Source organism: Varroa destructor, unplaced genomic scaffold, assembly GCF_002443255.2.
Source record: "Varroa destructor unplaced genomic scaffold, Vdes_3.0 BEIS01000006.1, whole genome shotgun sequence".
NCBI lineage: Eukaryota > Metazoa > Arthropoda > Arachnida > Mesostigmata > Varroidae > Varroa > Varroa destructor.
The window spans coordinates 190047-210055 of NW_019211459.1; the positions used below are offsets into that span (position 1 = coordinate 190047).

The 20009-nt window shown below is 43.4% G+C and overlaps 1 protein-coding gene across 1 annotated transcript in view; it reads left to right on the forward strand.

The window, feature by feature from the left end:
- The first annotated feature begins 3794 nt into the window (after window positions 1-3794).
- Window positions 3795-20009, forward strand: part of Fas1 (fasciclin 1 Fas1 domain-containing) — a 112291-nt gene continuing 96076 nt past the window's right edge. The window contains exons 1-2 of the mRNA XM_022810718.2: window positions 3795-3872; window positions 4035-4086. The gene's annotated coding sequence lies outside the window, so the exon portion shown is untranslated. The remainder of the gene's footprint in view (window positions 3873-4034; window positions 4087-20009) is intronic.

The following is a 20009-nucleotide window of genomic DNA, read 5'->3' on the forward strand; positions in this document are numbered from 1 at the left end:
TATCTATTTGCGGGTACATCGTTACATTGCTGCTTATCGATGCCCGCTCGGGATACTTCAAAGTAGGCTCGAACATAGCTCCATGTTGTTTTCTATGAAGTGAATTATTACATTAAAATACACATCGGTTGATATTGCATTGCGCGCTCTTAAACCCGAATTAGTTTAGAACTATTACTTAGCTAAATAAATATGCGATTTCGTTGGTAAAAACCCTGCCACTAAGTGCGCATCCTCTACGTTTTAGCCCACGGCGTCGGCGCATCTGATTATAAGCGCATATAGAGGAAATCTATGTGTGAGTAAATTATGACGATGTTTTATATTTCCGTTAACAATAATGCCATTTTTCTTGTTGCAATGATTTGCAGTATAAAAGTCGCAACTTTTTGCTGGACTTCAATGATATATGTCGGTAAGTGCCTTCAGACCTTCTGGAGAAATAAAATACGATTCTTTATGACCCCGAACTTCACGATTGCATTAAGTTACCCCGGACGAATACTCTGCTTAAGTTTGTCAGCACAACACCAACGATAGACAATGATAATAAAATGGATGCCTCGCGGATGTAAGACTAAAATTAGTCCCTACGCTCAAGAACTATTATGCTGTGGTACCAAAATCTGATGGCTCTTGGTAAAGCTAGCTAAAAGGAAATTAGGCCAAGTATGAACTGAAACCGGTAACCTGTTTGATATGCAATAATCTCTCAAATAATATTGTCTGACATTTCGAGGATTGTCTGTCTGTCGGACGATTTTCTGGTGTATAAATAACAAGAGCGCTCCGAGCTTTTAAAGGTTCTGACAGTGAATCACTATCAATGTTTTGCACCTCTGACGATGCGATTTATAGTTTTCACTGTGAATATTTGATTATTGTGAGAGTTAATTTTTAGTCACTTATAACGCTGGGATACTGGTTAGGGGTAAGCATGACTAATATACGTACATGTAGCGTACGAGTGCTCGACGGATTCAATACCATATGTCAGGACATATAAACAGAAGGGCGTAGCGGGGGTGGAAACAACGATGTTACCGTTGGCGATAATGATGCCATTACTTCTGCTCCATGTTAACTGGGTACCTGGGTGGCTTGCGTGCACAACGTGCACCGTGCACGGATCGAGGCTTCGATTCTGTAAAGGATGGAAGGGAGGGCGAAGGAGCGACCTTCAACTGGGCGCTGTCTAGTGCCGCGCTGTGTCCCTATGAAGGCGGAACCATCTGTTCTGCTTATGAATAGTGTCGCAATGTCATTTGACTAGAAGACTATAATAATGTCTGCAGTTAGCCAGCAAAAATAAAGAACGGACCAACGAATATAGCGAGTACCCTTACAGCCGGTGCTGCATTGTGCCACAGGAAATGTATACAAAAAAATCGTTGACCATAACTATTTATTATAACACCTACTAGGACCTTTTCAGATTTTTATTAAATATCCACTATTACTATAGACATTGATGAATTGCTGTTTACATTGTATATCATCAATGACATAAGATATGTTTATATAATCTGCTACATGATCTTCCGAAACCCGAATTCAGGCTTTAGCAATCGACCTTTTATTTAATAAGGTCCTTTTTGTATGATCATCTTTATACAACCTTATGTGGTATTTGGCTTTGCTAGTTGTCTATATATGCTATGTCCTTTGTGCGACTCTTCACGTATGCGTATCCGAACGATATTATGCCATAGTTCTTCGTATCACGCCTGCGTTACTTTCTATTCCGCTACAAGATATGGAACGATCTCTGCCGTACATGCTAGAAGGATTTTGACGCCATCAAATTTTGGTTCTCCCAAAGGTTTACCCGTAACTTAAAATGACTCTAGAATTCGACGAGGTAGTCTATGTTGGAATCGTTTCTTGTTTAGAATTGTTGAGGTACAACAAGGTTTTATTGGATAACCTGGGGATGGCCTTTATTGACGTAATAGTACCACATGAGCAATGTGACATAAGTCTGCAATACGACCCACGCTAATAACGCAAGTATGCACTTTATGAGCGTTCATAGCAGATTAATGCTACGCCGACACGTTCATGGCTCTTATGGCCTTATATAAGGCAAATTTTTCAGAATATGACGGAAAGAGATACTTGTCTATCACAGTATATCAATCCTGTTCTTGTGTCAGCCTCCAGTGTGTTAGCCTTTTGTTTCAGCGTAACAATGCTATGGTGAGTCTGGTGGCGCTCATGTGGCAGGAACAGGTATGCAATCGTATGTTTCTATGCAAATGAATTTCCACGAATGTGCAGCAAGCTGTTTGTCCTCTTCCATTTTTCCTTTCGCTCACTTTCTCTTTCTCGGAACACGCAAAGGACCTGCATGCGTTGTCATAGTTAGTCATAAAACTGCTGATATTTTGTACGTTACGGACCGTCCCGTCGACCGACCGACCAGCTGAACAAGCAGGCGAAGGAGCAAGATTGGCAAACGAATGGTGATAGTGAGTCAGCGAGCTACCGTTAACGTCACCGGCTGAAGACGGGCCGCATTGGCTGCTGCAGCAGCACTCGTGAGTTGGCTGGCTGGCGCCAGGACCGAACCTACTGTCTTTTTGGGCCTACCCTAGACTTCGTTGGCCCAGAGTGCCACCAGGCACCTCGGGATCTTGTGAGCCGCAAAGCGCCGCTGGCCTTCGCAAGCAAGGGATGGGGCCTAGACAGGACGGCGCCAGCACCCCAAGCCTACCGCTAAACCTCTCCCCTAGATGTGCGCGGCTGCACTCAGAGGTCTTACAAAACTCGCCTAGGCTCACCATGGCCGTCCAAGGCCACCTACAGCGGGATGCAGAAAAGGGGTTAAATTGCGTGGGCCCGATGTATTCCAGCCCAGTTAATAGAACCGACACATAGGACGTTTGCATGCTGTGACAGCTCTGGAGTTAACTGAAGGCCGGGTTAAAAAGGAGTTGTTTACCAACATGGCCGAGGATGTGCCCCCTGTTGTGGCTGTCTAGTACGAAAGCTATCTTGCTTCTAGCACACTGGTAAGCTATACCGGGATATTTTCCAATGGGTTCTAATGATAGCTTTGGGCTATTCATTCACTTACAATTTGAGCTGTCATGTTGCGCTTGCTATTTTATTAGAACAAGATTTAAGGTTAGAGGGTTGGTAGTGCCAATATTACAAAGCAGTGTACGTTTCTACACAGATTTAAGGTTGAAAATACTCTCGTTTTGGTAGCCCTTGTTTTAATTTTCGCTGCTACTATCGCTTATCATAAATAAGAAACACTCTGCAATAGCTCCGCCAGTAGAACTAGCTCACAAGTTTTGTACGTGGTTATGACATGCAGTGCTGTTTCTGAAGAAACTCCTCTTCATCATGTCATATCATCTGTATGTACGTTCACGTAGAAGGCTTTCGCAATAAGTCTCAGTTGAGCCTTCGGATTCATTCTTCCGGACATCTTTCTTTCCAATCGCTTATTGCTCGTACTCGCGATGCTGGTCTGTTTTCTGGCCTCGTAATCTAGAGCAATCCAGCCTGGGCAACTTGCTTGTTGACTACTTTGGTACCTTCCTTCTTTCGCTCCCTTTCCTATTTGCCCTTTGCTTTTTCTGTGCCCTAAAGAGAATCTTCCTGTTTAGTGCTATTCGCGACCTCCGTCTTTCAAGGAACTCGAGCGTCAGCGACGACAGCTGCAAACGTACTAGCAAGTTTTGTGTGGCTGAATGGCGAACGGCAGAGTACACACGAACAAAATGAGACTGCGTTCTACTTTTAAGGGGTGGCTAAGATGAACGCTAAGAACTTACTAATGCAAACAACTTGCGTACAATTTTGCAACGAATAAACACCGTTATTGTCCAGCGAAAATACTGCATAAAACAATTTAATCGGTTGGTAATCATTTCGAGCTGCTCGATGTTACTATTGGCGTACTGGTGGCTAGCTCTACTCAGCTTTTTCAACATTTCTGCTGTGCTTTGTGGTGTGGTTATCACTCAAGTTAACCAACATTGACATAAGTGATTACCTAGTTCGTCTAAATGGTTTTGCAGATACTGGACCGTTCCAACGCTAAGAGATCAGACCGATCTAATTAGAGACAATGTACGTAATGTTTTTATTATTATGTATTTGGTAGCGTAACATTCCGGCCTGTCTGTAACACGGTGTTTAGGTAATAGCATCAATGGAATATCTTGTCAAATTGGATGCTTATTTTAATTATGTACTAGTTATTTATTTATGTAATTAGGTACTAGTAAAAACAGTTGGGACAATGACTGTTGCAATAGAAATAACCACTTCAGCAAAAAAAAAAAACCAGTGGCATGTATGAAAGTGAGTTTTAGACATCGCCGCTACTACTGCTGCCGCTGATAACTTCGCTGAATGTCAGCAATGGCAGTGGCTTCAATGTTATTACCACTATCCATGGCAGTAATAGCATCCATGGCGATATCGGACGGTCGAGCATTACCAGGTTGGTAGTAAGGAGAATAAAAACAACATACGTGGCTATAATAGTGAATCTTCTATTCGAGTAAGTCTTCGAGGGTCGCCTGGAAAAGCGACAGGGAACATCGCGCACTCACTCGAAACAATCTTGTCAGATTATTAGAATGCGGATTGGATTTACGCATAAGACGTACGTACGTATGTACTGAATGATACTATGCCTGAAATACGGACGGTTAGGACGCTCAACGAACGGGGCAAGGTTCACCAGTGATTCACCTTTACCAATAGAGCACTCACGAAACAGAACCAATCAATCAAGGAACACGAAAAGAGATCCCTCTCTGCTGTCGCCGTTATGGACACTGGTGGCAATGGACGACGCCATCGCTCCGTCTGTCCGATCAACCGGTGCGGTGTCCGTCGCCGCAATTGGACCTCCGTTTTAAAGGAAGAGAACGAAGTCACTCGAAAGCTGATGGACGACGAAATCGTTGTACTGACAGCCACTAGTAACTAAGCTGTGGCTGATTGCGTCGCCGGTTAGTCCTTCCTCTGGTCAATACGATACGGCTAACTTTTGCGTCAGCAGTGGCCAGTGGTTTCCTCGTCTTATTATGGTTGCGCACCATAATAACATACAACGACGACGCTCACATCTGAAGCGCTCGTTGTGGCAGCACCAAAGATCTGCCAGAAAAAGAGCTACAGGCTGCCACGAAATTCTCAAGCTCAATTGAGAATATCAACCCGAATTTTGTGTGATGACCGCACTGGCTGGCTCATTCGGAGGCCGCAATTCTTACTCTACCCAACTAACTGAGTGGAGTCAGCAGTTCAGACGGTTTCAGCGGATGCAAAGGCCAAAGAAATCGAAATGCAGGCGACAAAGAAAAACGGCAACGCTCAGAGAGAGATCAGCAGCGACATATGAACATGCTCCTTAGGTTGCTGATGATGCCGATAATAGCGGGTGATGATCATTGAAAAGAAAGTCGGAACGGCTGCGAACGCATCGCTGATGATACCGCCGCCCCTTCTCCTTACGCTGCTGTTGCCGTCAGTGGCCAGCAGTGAATAGACAGACGGTAAGGTATAGCGGACTAGATTCGAGTAAGCGTCCGTAAATTTTGTTGGCTGACCACCACCAAAGGCCGCAAGCGCTACCATCACGAAAGGCAACCGCAAGCGGCTGAGCTTTTGCTGACACTGTTTAAGCCTCGGCCACGATCCCGCTCGACGCTTATGACGCCGGACGACATCATCAAGCTAGATGTACAGCCTCCGCAGCGGTGACGGTAGTAGCAGTAAAAGAAGGCGGACTGCGGCTATTTCTGATAGCGCGTTAGGCGCCTGTCGGCACCATTTGCCGTTCGGTTGACCGCTGACCAACAACGAGATTTTGGCTGGAGCTATATTATTTACAATAGCCGCCAGCAACATCCTCCATGGCTTTCTTTATCTAGTGGCCTTTCCGCTTGTTTTCTTTTCGTGCTTTCAACCTCGCGCTTTTTGCTATGCGTCCCCTTTGCGCCGATTATCCGACACCCAACGACCGCCATAGCTGTGCAATGCGTTCGATTCATTTCTACCAACCTGAACCAAATAAGAAGGGCAGAGCATATAGGAAGGACTTCTGTTAGTTGTTCCAATGATTCGCTTGTGAAGCACAAGTTGAAGTCAGCTGAAGCAACAACAATAGCCACAGTGATGATGGTGACCGTAGCCTGCTAGTTTATCTTTAAAAACATCCTTCCCACTGCACTAATAACATACACCCAAATTTGCTCTTTTACCCCATCTTTCTCCCAATAATATACGTTCGACTCAGAACGCAGATATGTTCTTACATATGTTTGCTTAGTCTCTCGCTGAACTGCTGTCGCTGCCGCTAGTAGGCGTCCGTATTGATCCCTGTCGTTGGAGGAGTTTGCCTTAGTTCCCGTGTCGCTGTTAAGGAGACCCAGTCAGAAAGAGGATCACTGAGGCTTCTAATTTTCGCTTGCTTTCATCTCGGTACATCCATCGGAGCTGTGTTACTTCGTGTAATTCATGTAATGGCGCAAACAATTCTAGTTGTAACAGTGGAGTTCCAAGAAAGTTAATTGCTACCTAGAGAAAATAATTAAAAGCGATACGAAAACTATCCAACATTCTCTCATTGAGGAGCGAACGATTGCCGTCGAGGACATTTTGCGGGTGCGCCAGGGAGCGCTGACCGCATGACACGTAAGGCACGTTATGTGTGGCACGAAACGCGGAAGAAGGCATGACTTTTTCTAGAGTCATGCCTTCGACGTAACCGGATAGGGAAAAGTGAAGTATTCCAATAAGTGAGAACTGTGAGACATGCAATGGCAATGTTGAAAACATATATCACTTGATCCGTGGTGAAGTTTGTAGAAAATTTCACACGACCTCATTTCGATTGCGGTACTAGCCGAATACCCTACATTTGATTGACACACGATACAATTCAACGTTACAGACCCTACCGCAGACAGACACATTGAAGACAGCATTCTCGAACAAATGATTGTTTGTCGCCATTTCCAATACACTCTAGCGGTTTGCATTTTCATCCCTCCTGTGAAAAAGATATCGTTAATGTAGCCCCAACGATGGCACTATCCATGTGATCTGGACAATACGGGGCATCAGTTGAAACACGCTGCAGCTGCAACATTGGAAGATACGTTGAAGCAAGATAGAACTTCTGGGGCAAGCGCAGCTGATGAGTCAAGGGCTAGGGTCGCTGTGCCTCTGATGCTGTTTTGAAGATGGACCAAAGGGCTGAACGTACGATTTTCACGGTTTCAAAAAGGGCTCTAGGCGCTAAGTTCTGCGGTGTCGTAACCGCAACGACATGGGCACTTTACAATCGGAGGCTATGGTACTACTGCACAACAAAGGTAGCAGTCATACAACGGCTGTGGCGTTCAATACTGGCCTTCAAAATGGCATTAATAGCGAACTGCAACAACTACGATTAGAACCGGACACTGCATTGTCCTTATTCTACATAGTTACATGTTTGGTATGACGTGTATAGTTGCAAATTGTAGGACACGAAGAATCTGTATCCCAAAGTAGAAAGGTTTATTGGTCCTATAACATACCTTGTTGATCCAAGGGACAATAATCGCAAGCCTAAGCGAAACTTATATTAGCCACAACCATCATAGCTAGGCATCGAAATAAAGTGAGATTGCAGATGTTCTTCTATGGGCCTTATAAGCCAGAGGTGTACGGTTCATCGCCGTTCCTAGTTGACAATCTACTATGTTCCACTTTGAGAAAGCGGGATTTCATCCGATCTGACCTCAAGCCACAACCAAGGCACGAGGTAAAGAGAAAAACTTTGGGGTGAGCAAAAACTTGCAAATGAGTCTCTGTATGTAAATGAATTTCATGGCTCTCAGGGGAAACTAAATCCATTACCTGGGTTGTTGATGCGCAATATTCTGTTTTTCGAAACATGAACTTTCTTACCGGCATTTTCTGCCATCCTATAAAGTCAGCTATGGCTGTGGCACTCTGTCGTAATATGGTTATTATTAGCTTGCAATTTTTACTTAAATTTCAGTCATGCTTTCAGACGCAAACATAGATACAATAAATTTATCATTTCGTTTTTAAAAAGAGAGTGTTGTAAGTTTGAGAATTAAAGTGTTGTATTTCTGTCTGTTTTTCATTCATGTTAGATTTTTCATAGAGATGAAAACATAGTGTTACTATAAATTACACTAAAATCAATCTATATATAGACACTGTGTCGTCTTTGCAAACATAAGCCCATTGTTAACCCTCCTTGTTTTCTACGTCGAGCCACTATCTTTATCAGCTTCTATTGTATCTGCTTGAACCGCCCCATTAATGTGAGCCGATCACTGATGTAGCTACAAGGCTGTGTAGCCTTGCAAGTGTGTATACCTGGTCTGCCCGTTGGGCACAAATCTGCGCCATAGCTCCTCGCCAACTTAGGCACCCAATGCCGATGGCATAATAGGATGAAACGCCTGATTACTGGTGAGCTCGACCGCATGCTGGCTTCGATAGGACCGCCATGACCAGCGGCAGCCCCACGATGATGGGAATGAGGAGTGTGCCTATTAGGAGTAGTTCGTTGTTTCGTCGCCGGCTTTGGCCTATACTCTATAGTGCAGTCAACAGTACTTCGGCCGTGTAGTTGTCCTCTGTAGTTCAGGGTGCTCTGATGTTTTTATTGCAATCGTTGGGGGGTGACTATGGCACGATGAGCAAGTGAATGCTAGTGTTGTTGCAACGAGCAGCACTTAGGCACCCACCCTGCCACACAATACTCAGTGACTTACTTTAGTTGGCCACTTTCGTCTAGAGGATTACCGGATCGGAGAAGGGATTATACCGCATTCGCTAACTTAGTGAGGCGCATATAAATCGCCAGATTCAAGCGTACGAATCACATACACAGAAACACAAACCAACCCGATGACATACGCTTATCTCCATATCCGTCCACGTTTCAACATATCCATTAATAATGTTTTCTCTACACAGATAAACTTTACATAAATCCATGAGCATTCTTTTTGAGTGGTGGATGCTTTTTATATCGCATTGGAGCATCGGCTTCGCGAAGGTCGTACCCGATCGTCTACATAGTTTAAAACTGCGCTCTTACTACTCTAAAATAATTCTAAATATTTCTTACTTAAATGTTAATAATAATTTGTGTTTAAAGTGAGAAGATTTCTATTTAATATACACTAGTGTACGTGACCATAACTGTGTTAAATGTATTCGTGGCACTATTTACTTTAGTTTGAGGCGTTATATATTTGCTACATATATATATATATATATATATATATGATATATTACTGCTGATACACCTCGAACAATAATATTCATGCTTGCATAAACATAACTCCATTGATTGGTGCAATTACTTTAAAAAGAAAAAGCATAACTCTATAGAGTTATGCTTGATGTGGTGGCGAGTTCTAAATTACCTACGTTTTGGGTTCATATTGATTTGTGGCGTAGGCCCACCGATTGTGCTCAGGTTCTCACGCTGAATGCGGCTGTTGTGTGCCCGCCATGTCATGTCTTACATTTGATACTGAATTATATGCTCGAGGTTGAGTGCACGGAGCCTAATCGGCACGTGTGCCTAGGTTGAAGCAGTTCGCACGGAGCGTGCAAAAGTTTGTCCTTGTACCCTTCCGTTTCATGAGACAAAAGTGGCGATAGACGGCACAGATATAGTTATAAATACTTCTCTAGTGTTCGCCTTTGGCGCTTGTATTTATACCTAACAATCTATCTATTGATCAATTGACTCCGGCTGGATTCCCCTGGAACTTTGATGATTGCTTTCTGTATTGGTTTTGCACACTGGCAGATAACAGGTTGCCGACAAAGCAGTTTCAGTACACGCTCAATTAAAATCGTGACCGAGTGATGCTCGAGACATCAGTTGTATCGTGACGCCCTCACGGCAAAGCTGGCGTTTGATAGCTGGAGCGTCGAACGCCATTGTGAGTCCTGTCGCTGCTTGTGATGGAGCTACTGATGCGGTTGCGATATATACGATGAGCTACCCGCCATGTATGTACTTTAAGCCATAAAATATTAAATCTCGGCTAATCTTAGGAAAGCGTTCAATTGTGCGCGGACGAAGCTCGATAGTGTTTTCCTTTCAAGCGTATTTACGTTCATACGGAAAGCAAGAAAAAATAGGCTACATTTCTCTAATGTTAAGCATAGCATAGATTCTAGCGGAGTCAGCAGTTAGGTCACAAAGCGAATCCCATCGCTGCCTATGTCGGCTGCTTTGGTGTTTTTTGTTTTCGACCGCGCATCCAATCCAGTTGACATGTAAAATATCCAGCCGGATCAAATCGGCTAGAAATGTCTGATCATGCTGACTGCTCGGTGATGGATACGTTAACGCGGGGCATCATATAGATATCTTGTCTGAACAATGTGCGACGGTTAATACAGACACTATAAGAGATAACTGAAATCAAAATTCACAGACAACAGAACGAGGACAGAGTCTGCCCGACCGGCCTTCGAGACAATGACGTCCACAGAACGAAAGCACAGGGGGGCAGTCGAGAAGATTTGATGAATATATTAGGCCACGAACATCAATAACCGATGCTGAAACAAACGAAAGTGAGGGTCTCGCACTTTTTTGTTGATGTCAACGGTGGGCAAGTGTCTAGATCTCTAGACAAACCGTATAATGACTTGCAGCAAAACTGTGCATCTTGCCAAACCAGACGCCTGAAATTTATAAGTTCGAGATAAAATTAAACGCAGATTTACAATTATAATTCTATATTACCCATATGCAGAGTGGTAAGCCTATTGGCAAGAAGGTTCCTGAAATTCGATGGCTTTTACTCGCGTATCGTTCTATTACACCCGGTATTAGCAGATTTAGACAAATTTCGATAGAGAGATTATTATTGAACACTCTGCTATCTACATTTTTATCGTTACAATCTTTTGAGAGTAAATATAGCAGTTCTCTCAGACGCCAAATATTCAGTAATTAAAACACTATTTAGCCGCGATTATAGATAGAACAGCATTATTCGCATTGAAAAGCTGTTTCCTCATTTAGCTGTGACGATATGTTAGTGAGATAATCTATTACGCCCCCAGTGAGGGGTTCTGTGGACGCATCTTTACAGTAAGAGGTTACGCCGTGCCCTGCGCCAAATATTTTCCCCGTTTATCTTCACGGCGCCAATGGTCTAATTCATGAGCTGAAGTCAAGATAAACTTCAACACTATGATGTTGGAGATGTGTATGTCTCCGAGCGCTGAACAGCGCTGTCTGTATTTTATCGGCCATCAGCAGTACCCGTTTTCTGATCAACATCTACCGTCTGCTTGGAACGATCCAATAGCCCAACTTAATTGTAGTTGATTGCTTGATGGGCAGCGCTGTGATGAGGGTCTGGCTTCTGGATGTTTTAGGGTGAACTTAGCTGCTAGTCTGGCGATCTCTGCCGTGCTACGGCAATGTAAAATTCAGCATTACCTATGTGAGAATTTGTTGAAGACTTGATTAGCAACAATATAGCTATAAAAAAAGCTACTAGTGCTATTTGAGCCCTACCTCTGTTAAAGATACCGGTTGTCCGGCTTTCGCAAGGCCCTCATCATTCTAAATCATCATTACTAAATTCATTACTAAAATACTGACTCATCGTTCCAACGTCTACTGCAACAGGAAATATGTGTGCTTTGAGAAAGAAAGAAAAGCAGATATAGGCCACCACAAGGCACAAGCTTAATGTGGACTCCTACATAACAAAAAAGACCGCTGACGAATATTTCTTTATATGGCCATTTGACATAAATGTGAACATAGCTGAAACCATCTATTTATCAGCGTGCATGTGTAAATATTATCTAGCCGAATAGGCCGCTTCGTCATATTATATAAAAGCCCGATTGACACGCATACATAGCCATTCATCTCAATCACGCACAGACCGTTGCTGTTGTTGATGGCGATGTTTGTAGTACTGGTACAGGATAGGTCTCGATTCCGTAGTCTCTAGGAAGTTAACAGGCTCGCAACCCACACTGCAGTTCGAAGTGCTACGAACTCCTCCCTAACTTCTCGTAGACATGATGTATGTTATGTGTTATGTACTATAGTTACCTTGATACAGCGACACCCGTGGTCGACTTGCTTGACGCCGGTGATGCGGTAGGCACCGCCCATCCAAATCCACATCCCAGTTGTCGTTCATGTGAGTGTGTATATATTTGCCTTCAGTCGGGGGTATGCTGGGCTGGGCATGAGTAACGAATCGACGGAGAAGCCAGACCTAAATCTGACTGACCTTCGTGAGCAAACTATTGATCGAAGTTGCTGGTGTGATGATGGTGCCGTTGTTGTGGTGAAGTTTCTCATCAGCCGGATGGAGGAGTTCAAATGGAGAGCGCCAACGAATTTCCGACTCTTTTAACTTCTATGTAGTTCTAGTGGTCGTTCAAGCGTTTGACAGCGACAGTAACGATCATATAGGCGATTCATAGTAGAATCGGTACTTCACTACCGCTTCTCTTCGTTTCGTATCAGAATCTACTCCGATGACGCACATCAATGCTGTGCGGTACGACAGAACCACTACTGCTGGGTTCATGTAGTGAGCTTTACATCAAATCATTATGAACCAGTTATCAAATGCGGCATCCAGGTAACAATACGTGTATGAATGATATATTTACCAGATAGAATAACACCCTGTATCCGTGAGGTCCTCGTCTCTGAGGTCTATCATAGATAGCGCCATCAAATCAAATTAGGGTTACAAAAGCTGCACTCCTTGCTCGAAGGATCAGAACGAAAGCTGGTTTGTGTACACGCCTATGGCACTGTGAATAAGTGGGCTGATGAAGCTGAGCCCGCCGGGGAATGCTTCATTGATTGCGCATGTCCGCAAGAAAAAACTGGTCAAGTATTGATTTTTACATTGAATGCTTGTTCTCTGACGACGACAGGATCATCTATGAAGCTATGCTAGGTACTGGTGTGTACTCAACTTCCATTTAACTTGCGCAAAGGACAACATTTGCTCATTGATATGTTTCATTCAACTAAAACACAAATTGTGTCTCTAAAACATGAAAGCTATATATAGAGCAAAATGGTCCCGCTATGAAGTGGGAGTTCATCAACACTTTTCGTGGTGGCCTATCCAACGGCTGTGGGCTTCGAGCCCAAAACAGTCTGCTACTTTCTCATAGAATTTTTTAAGACGGCTGTGAAACGGCTACATATTAGCCAACTGGTTGAGTTATATGACATCCAGAGCTGATGTTGTATGAGGTCACAAACGACAAGGTAGCCTTAATGAATGATGCAGTCTAAACGACGATGTTGTTTCCTTCCGTTATCCACTTGTATACATAAATGGCCAATTATGTTTCTAACGAAATATAGCTATAGAAAAAAGAAAGGCAATCACGCAGCTTGACACGTCCAAAGGTGTGTTCGCGCTGTACGTTCTTAGTCAACAATGGCACTGTGATTTCAACAACAGCCCGTCTAAAGCGACGTCGGCCGAACGGCTAAAAGCGATGTATAACAAACACACGAAGTTGAGAGTCAGCGGAACGGTGCTTTCCAATAAACGCAATTAACGTAGATCAGACAGTGATGACGGTGAAAGAAGTGTTTACGACGACGCTCATCAGAACTTGTAACTACACGCACTGTGCATACTCCGAGATATTCTAACCCATCGTCATACTAGATCGGTTACAAAGTATAATCAACAATTTTTAAACTTTACTGCCCTTTTTTGATTTACGCTTCTGATTTGAACCTATGACATGTCACTTCCGTCAACTTTTACCCATTTGCTTCCACAGGGTTGTTTACATTTTATCCTAATTCGTTAGGGGCATTTTTTGTGCCATTAGGTCATAGATCATGCAAGCGCATATCAGGCACTGCCTCTTCGTCTTTTCGTCGCCGATGGAAAATCTGCGGCTGGTGAAGCAATGGTAAAGGCAATTGAGCGCGTGCGACTAGAAAGAGGTAATAATATGGGCTGCGTCGAAACTGCTTTCAGCGGTAACTGCAAGTTTAGATACGAACTACAGTTCTGAAACAGACTGCAATAGGTAAGTTTTTTCTATTATAGCCCGAGCATTTGAGGAACCTTTTCCACGGTTAAGAGTTAGTCGCCGCGCTTGGTAAGAAGGAAGGTAGGTTTCACACCACCCTCGCGATTAATGTTATATAAGCGTTTGTGGAAGCTTTCGGACAAATAACGGGAATCGATAAGCTGTCCTGTGACAACTTTCAGTGTAAGAAAAAAGATAGTCAAATCTCAGACGACTCTCAAAATCCACCTTTCAGAAAACTCGGAATAGTCCCTAGTGGAAAACGAACTATTGAAAAGAAGCAGCAAACGTTTGCGGATGAATTCACGAATAGGGCACTTCCATAGACGCCTCCCTCGTTGGTCCAGCTTGAAGGTAATAAGAAATAACCTAAAAGTTCCTTTAAAAATTATCAGGATTAACAGTGGGCTTAAAATCGATCGTTCGAAAAATTAAAGTTGCCGAGGGTTCCAATATATGTATGTACTTGGGTATATTTTAATTGTTGCAAATAAAAATCAATGACAGAACTGCTACCATCGTAAAAGCTCGTTAAAACATAGCGAAACATTGTAGACGCTTCGTTGCAGCCCACAAATACTCGATAGGAAGTTGGAGCAATCGGTGACGCTGCTGCTACTGCTAGGTTCAACCAATGCGGCTAAAGCAAGATAGCATGATGGCCACGGGACTATTGTAGCCATTTGAATTCTAGAACTTTTTGTTTTGCTTCCCAGTGTGTGCTCGTAGTTTTCGTAGCTTGCAACAGTGAATGGGGAATCACCGCAACAAGCTGCCCCGCCTCTCTGCAAAACTGTTATTTTGTCCTGCGCCCCCCCCCCCCCCCCTCGCCCGTCGCAGATATTGCTCATGGAGGGTCGCGTTTGCAGGCAGAGGTGCAAGCGATATGGTTCTTTTGCTATTGGCAGGCTATTCCCATTTGTGGCAGGCTTTTGGACGGGCCTTAGCTGGTACTGGCGTACAGCATCCTTGCTCTAGCCAGTTCTCAAGATAAACGAGCTTTAAATTGTGACCACAGGCGCTCGTGCGTCTATGGTGCATTAAGACATGCTCTCACATTCGCCCTTGCATAATCAGCAATTTGTGCAATTCGTTCGCGGCGGACGCCCTCAATAATACAAATAGCCCTGTTGCACTATATATATACATATATAATCCAAGTGTACGACGGTGTGGGTAAGAGTGCCCTTCGGCACCTCCTTTTCACCCTCCAAACGATTCGTTTCTGCTTTGAACTTTTTTCACACTTAGACTCGTTGCAACGCGGCTGGCGATTTTTTCCGTTGCAATTACAATACAATCCAACAATCGCCAGGCAAGCAATCTCGATTACCGGTTTGTAATGCACAGTCCCTTCTTTCATTTCTTCCTCACTTAGCCGCTCGTTCTTAGAACTCATTCTGCTTTGCGACGGTAGTAACGGGCCATAGTATTACTAGAGGTTGCGAACTATACGGCCAATGGTCTTGCGGCCATTTTTCTGCTGGGTCGAAAGATGATGGGGCGGAAGGAGTCGGTGCGAGACGCCAAATACCAACAAAGCTACCCAGCTTTTCCGAACAAGAAAAACTGATACGTCGATAATTAGATAAGAATTAGAGCCTGGCTCTGTCCAGAGGAGAAAACAGTGTTGCGTGAATGAACAATAGTGCAAGCGTAGTTAGTCAAAGCAAACTGATAATGGTTGTTTTTGTCGTCATCGAGGTCATCGATCGATCATAGTGCTTCCATCTAGGAAATTCGGAGCCCGCCGCGTTTTCGCCAGCTTAAGACAACTAGTCAAAGACATGCCGCACAAGCAGATAGCGGTCGTCTCGACTAACCCATTTGTTGTAAACGGCTGTCGTTTTGGGCTATCGTGACACTGGTCCTAATGGTTCCCATTCAAAAGATATTATAACCACACACACGTGTTAGTCATGCTAATCCAATGTATTGCAGGGTATGCGGCATGGTAGAGGGAACGGGTAGAACACGGCTAGTAGACGGCAACAGTACACAACATTTAATGCCACGTGACGAAATTGTGCACACGACCAGTTTTTGCTAGAAGTATCATCCCATAGTAATCACTGAACGACGAGATCCATGCATAGGGATTACTAGGGACAAGGAGAAAGGTTACTATGGGTTAAAGTATGAATCTTGTCAACCCAGAAAGGAGCATACGTTATTTACATCTAGGTTAGGCTTGTATTTTCCGTCTAACAGCGACAAAGCAGCAAGAACTAAATTTGAAGAATTGACAATGCTACTGAATAGTTAGGTTCGTAGTAGTATAATTAGCTAGCTAAAATAGATACTGAAAAGTAGGGTCGCACAATACGAACGTAGCTGACTTGTCAATTATGTGGGAAGTGCCGATAATTTATTAAACGCCCTCTAACCTCCCAGTAGACGTTCCGTCATTCGACACAGAACTTCCTTATTTATATATTACTTGTTATTACTATTTAAATATTACTTGTGTGATCGAATGCGGGCGACATCGACCTCAGGAGCACACGATCCTCCTCAGAAGGCTGCCAACTGATCACTTCTCAGCACGAGAGGGAGATTAGAAAAGGGTGTCCAAAGGCAGTTAAGTACTCAGGCGCAGTGCCTCGTACTATTATCCAACAACGACAGCAGCTATTACCGCTGTTGTCTACAACAAAGTCGCGCAGAAAGAACGCGAGGAGTAATCCCACTAAGATAGAACCTACTAAAATCCAACCCCTACTACACTCGACCTTGGTGTGCACGCCGAAACCCGTAGACCATAACAGCGTGCCAATTTTTTGCATAGGCGGCTAGCACTAACGAGTGCTGCTCGCAGAAGACGCGCGTCGATGGCCATTTGTAGTCGGGTGCTCCTTTTCCTATGGAGGTAAAACAGGCTAAGTCAAAATCTAATGTGCCTGTCGTGCATGCTAGAAGGTACACGAAGGCATTGACATGCCAAATCATTTGAAACGTACACAAACAGCCCGTACTCGATGATGCCTATTGAGAGAAACAGACCTGATCAATCAGCAGGGTCACCGCTCGTGACGGGCGGCCGGTGGCATTCTGCATGACATGCCTCTGGTCGTGGCGTGACAGTAACTCGTTGTGGTGGCATTCGCGATTGGTGTTTTTCAAGTATTTTATTCGACTGCAAGCACAAGGTGATAGATGAGATACGTGATACTGTTGCTGCTGCACCGGCGTCCCCTGAGGTAGTGTCAGTGCGCGCGACAGAGAAGACAAAGAGGGACTGCTGTTTTGGCTAGTGTTGTTCAACGCGGCCGACACAAGTGGACGAACGCAAATAGGGGACGAAGCTACCAACGAGCGTAAAATTGTATGAGATTTATGGCTAGAAAATGATGATAAAAAAAGGCAGTCGTCGGCTAATTCCATAGGCAGCTATTACAAAGAAAAATAGCAAAGAGACGATGTGGAAATCGTACGCTAGCAAAAACCGTGCGCTTCATCGATTTCGTACTTTCGCTAATGTTAAATGATACGTCCCTCAACATACATATGAAAAGATATTTGTTTTTGACTCTTGTTCAATGTGCACTGATTTTCATTTAAAAGAAAAAAACACAATGGGACAGATATAATCGCACGTAAAAGATTTGGCTGCAACGACTTCAAACCCACGTTCGTCCTATCCAGTGGATCCACAGTTATTCCCCAATGGGTATACGACTAAATGGTGTTTTTCTGCGTTTAATGTTAGAACTGAGCTGCTGATACTGTCGCTTGATCAGGAGCTCGTGCCTCTCCGAAGAAAGAAGAGACATGCCTGAGACAATTCAGCCGTCCCCGCAATTTCCTAAAGGAAAATTCAAAGTTATTGATTCAGTCTAGCCGAGTCATTAACTACAAAGAATCCATGTTTGAAAACACTTTTATCGACGATATTGTTATAATCATATATAATCGTTGTTGTTATTATATGTTACTGGTATGAATGTATTTTTGCATGTTTACATGCCCCTATACCACCGAGTGATGAGTCGCTACATTAAACTAGCAGTTTCGCGTTTAAATTCACGCTGAAGTTACCTAGGACACAACTTCAGGTCTATAGAAGTACTCACAATGTATAGCCGTCAATCGATTAACGCAAGCTGGCCTTATGCCGTAATGAGTTTTCATACGTCAATCGGGACGACGAACGAAATTCAATCATTGCTTTATAAATAAATGTCGATTGTAAAAAATTGGGGACATATTAATAATACGCTCTAATAACAGCCGAAAATACTCTGTAAACTTTGCGTACATGATCATCGCTATTTCTAATGGATAGTATTGACTTCGCTGCATGTATTGTTGTTGGAAACACCTAGTTTTTTTGTTTTTCTAAAGGGCTGATTTAATTAAAATGGGGATTATTAATTCATCACCAGTTAGTTGGGTCGTAGTAGAATCATTCTGTCAAGCATATGAACGGCTCGTTATTATTTACTATAGGAAAATGATCATGATCACCATCACACCCCAGACTGTGTACCCGTCACAAAATCGCGCGGGGAAGTAGTCGAAATTTTCAGCTGCAGCAAATACTCATGTACTAAAAAAAAAAAAAAAAAGATTAAAACAACTGAAGTATTGGAAGCGAATAGACATAGCTGCGAACCATCAAAAGTATCGGACAGGATGATTGATCTGTGACCTAACTGATAAGAAGTGCCAGCATTGGATAAACGTTTACATGAATACAGCGGAAAAGTAAGACACGCTACAAGCTCACTGTTATACGTATTTCTTCACGCAGCTACTGATCCAAGAATGATAGCGTTAGTTAAATTTAATGATTGTCGTTTTTGTGTGACATTCTTTATTAGGTACGTATCTAGATAACTTCAGACGTTGCTCAGACCGTCGTGCAACGACAGTTCCCATAACGAATAGCCAGTGGTCCATGATATTGGATAAGTGAACCTCTTATATAGCAGACGATAGCCCCTTTAACAATTGCTATGGCCCAGCGCGTACGCGCATCATATACTTTTGCCCGTAAGTTAACAAACAACCCGTCAAATTTTTTCCCAAAAACGTCTGTGTCCTTTGCTGGCAGTCAGTTCTTCATTGACGGCAGCTATTCGTGGAAGCACGCTTAAGCCTACGCCATTGTCGACAGATTGAAAGAGGCGCCATTTAATGTGTTGCTCGATCGCCTTAATACGACACACATGTAAAGCAAACAGGACTTGGCCTACATGTGACACGGCACATGTACATGTTTATATACGTTACACTAATCTGGCTGTAATCTCGTTCTACGATTTAAAACAATACGAAAGGCAATACCGAGCTAGCTATCGTTGAAGAGGAGTAATTCCTACATATGACAAGCACGTGGAGCAGGCAGTAGCAGTGATGTGGAAGAGGCTTCCTGGTATATGGCGGCGTTGACCTTGACGAAACGGTGCCTGGAGGTGAACGCAGTTCCTCCAGAAGGGGGAATTGGCAAGGATGGATGGATATTGTGGCAGTGATACAATAAACTACTTATACAGTGAAACTCATTCTGAGCCAGATACGAACCCACACAATAGTAATACAACCTACATGTCCATAGTACTAAAGGTTTTTTTTATTTGAAATGAATGATAATTGTGGCATCCTTAAAAGTACGCTTTTCGCGAACGATATTCTTGCTTTTCCAATTCAAACAGCTTTTTTGGGTCACAGAAAGGTTTTTCTCGTCTGCTGAGCTGGTGGTACGTCTTCGAGAGTAGTTTTATTATTATTAGTAGAGTTTTATTCAAATAGTTAGTTAAATAAAAGCTCCAGCCAAAACACTCTGAAAATATTTAATTAATTAAATAAGCGGTTCCTCGTGCGTGTTAAACGTTGCCCTCAGCCGGCGCCTCAAGTGGTTGTTAAATATTAGCCAGAACATAACGATTACTGTTTATATAAATTTTTCTAACTACAACAAA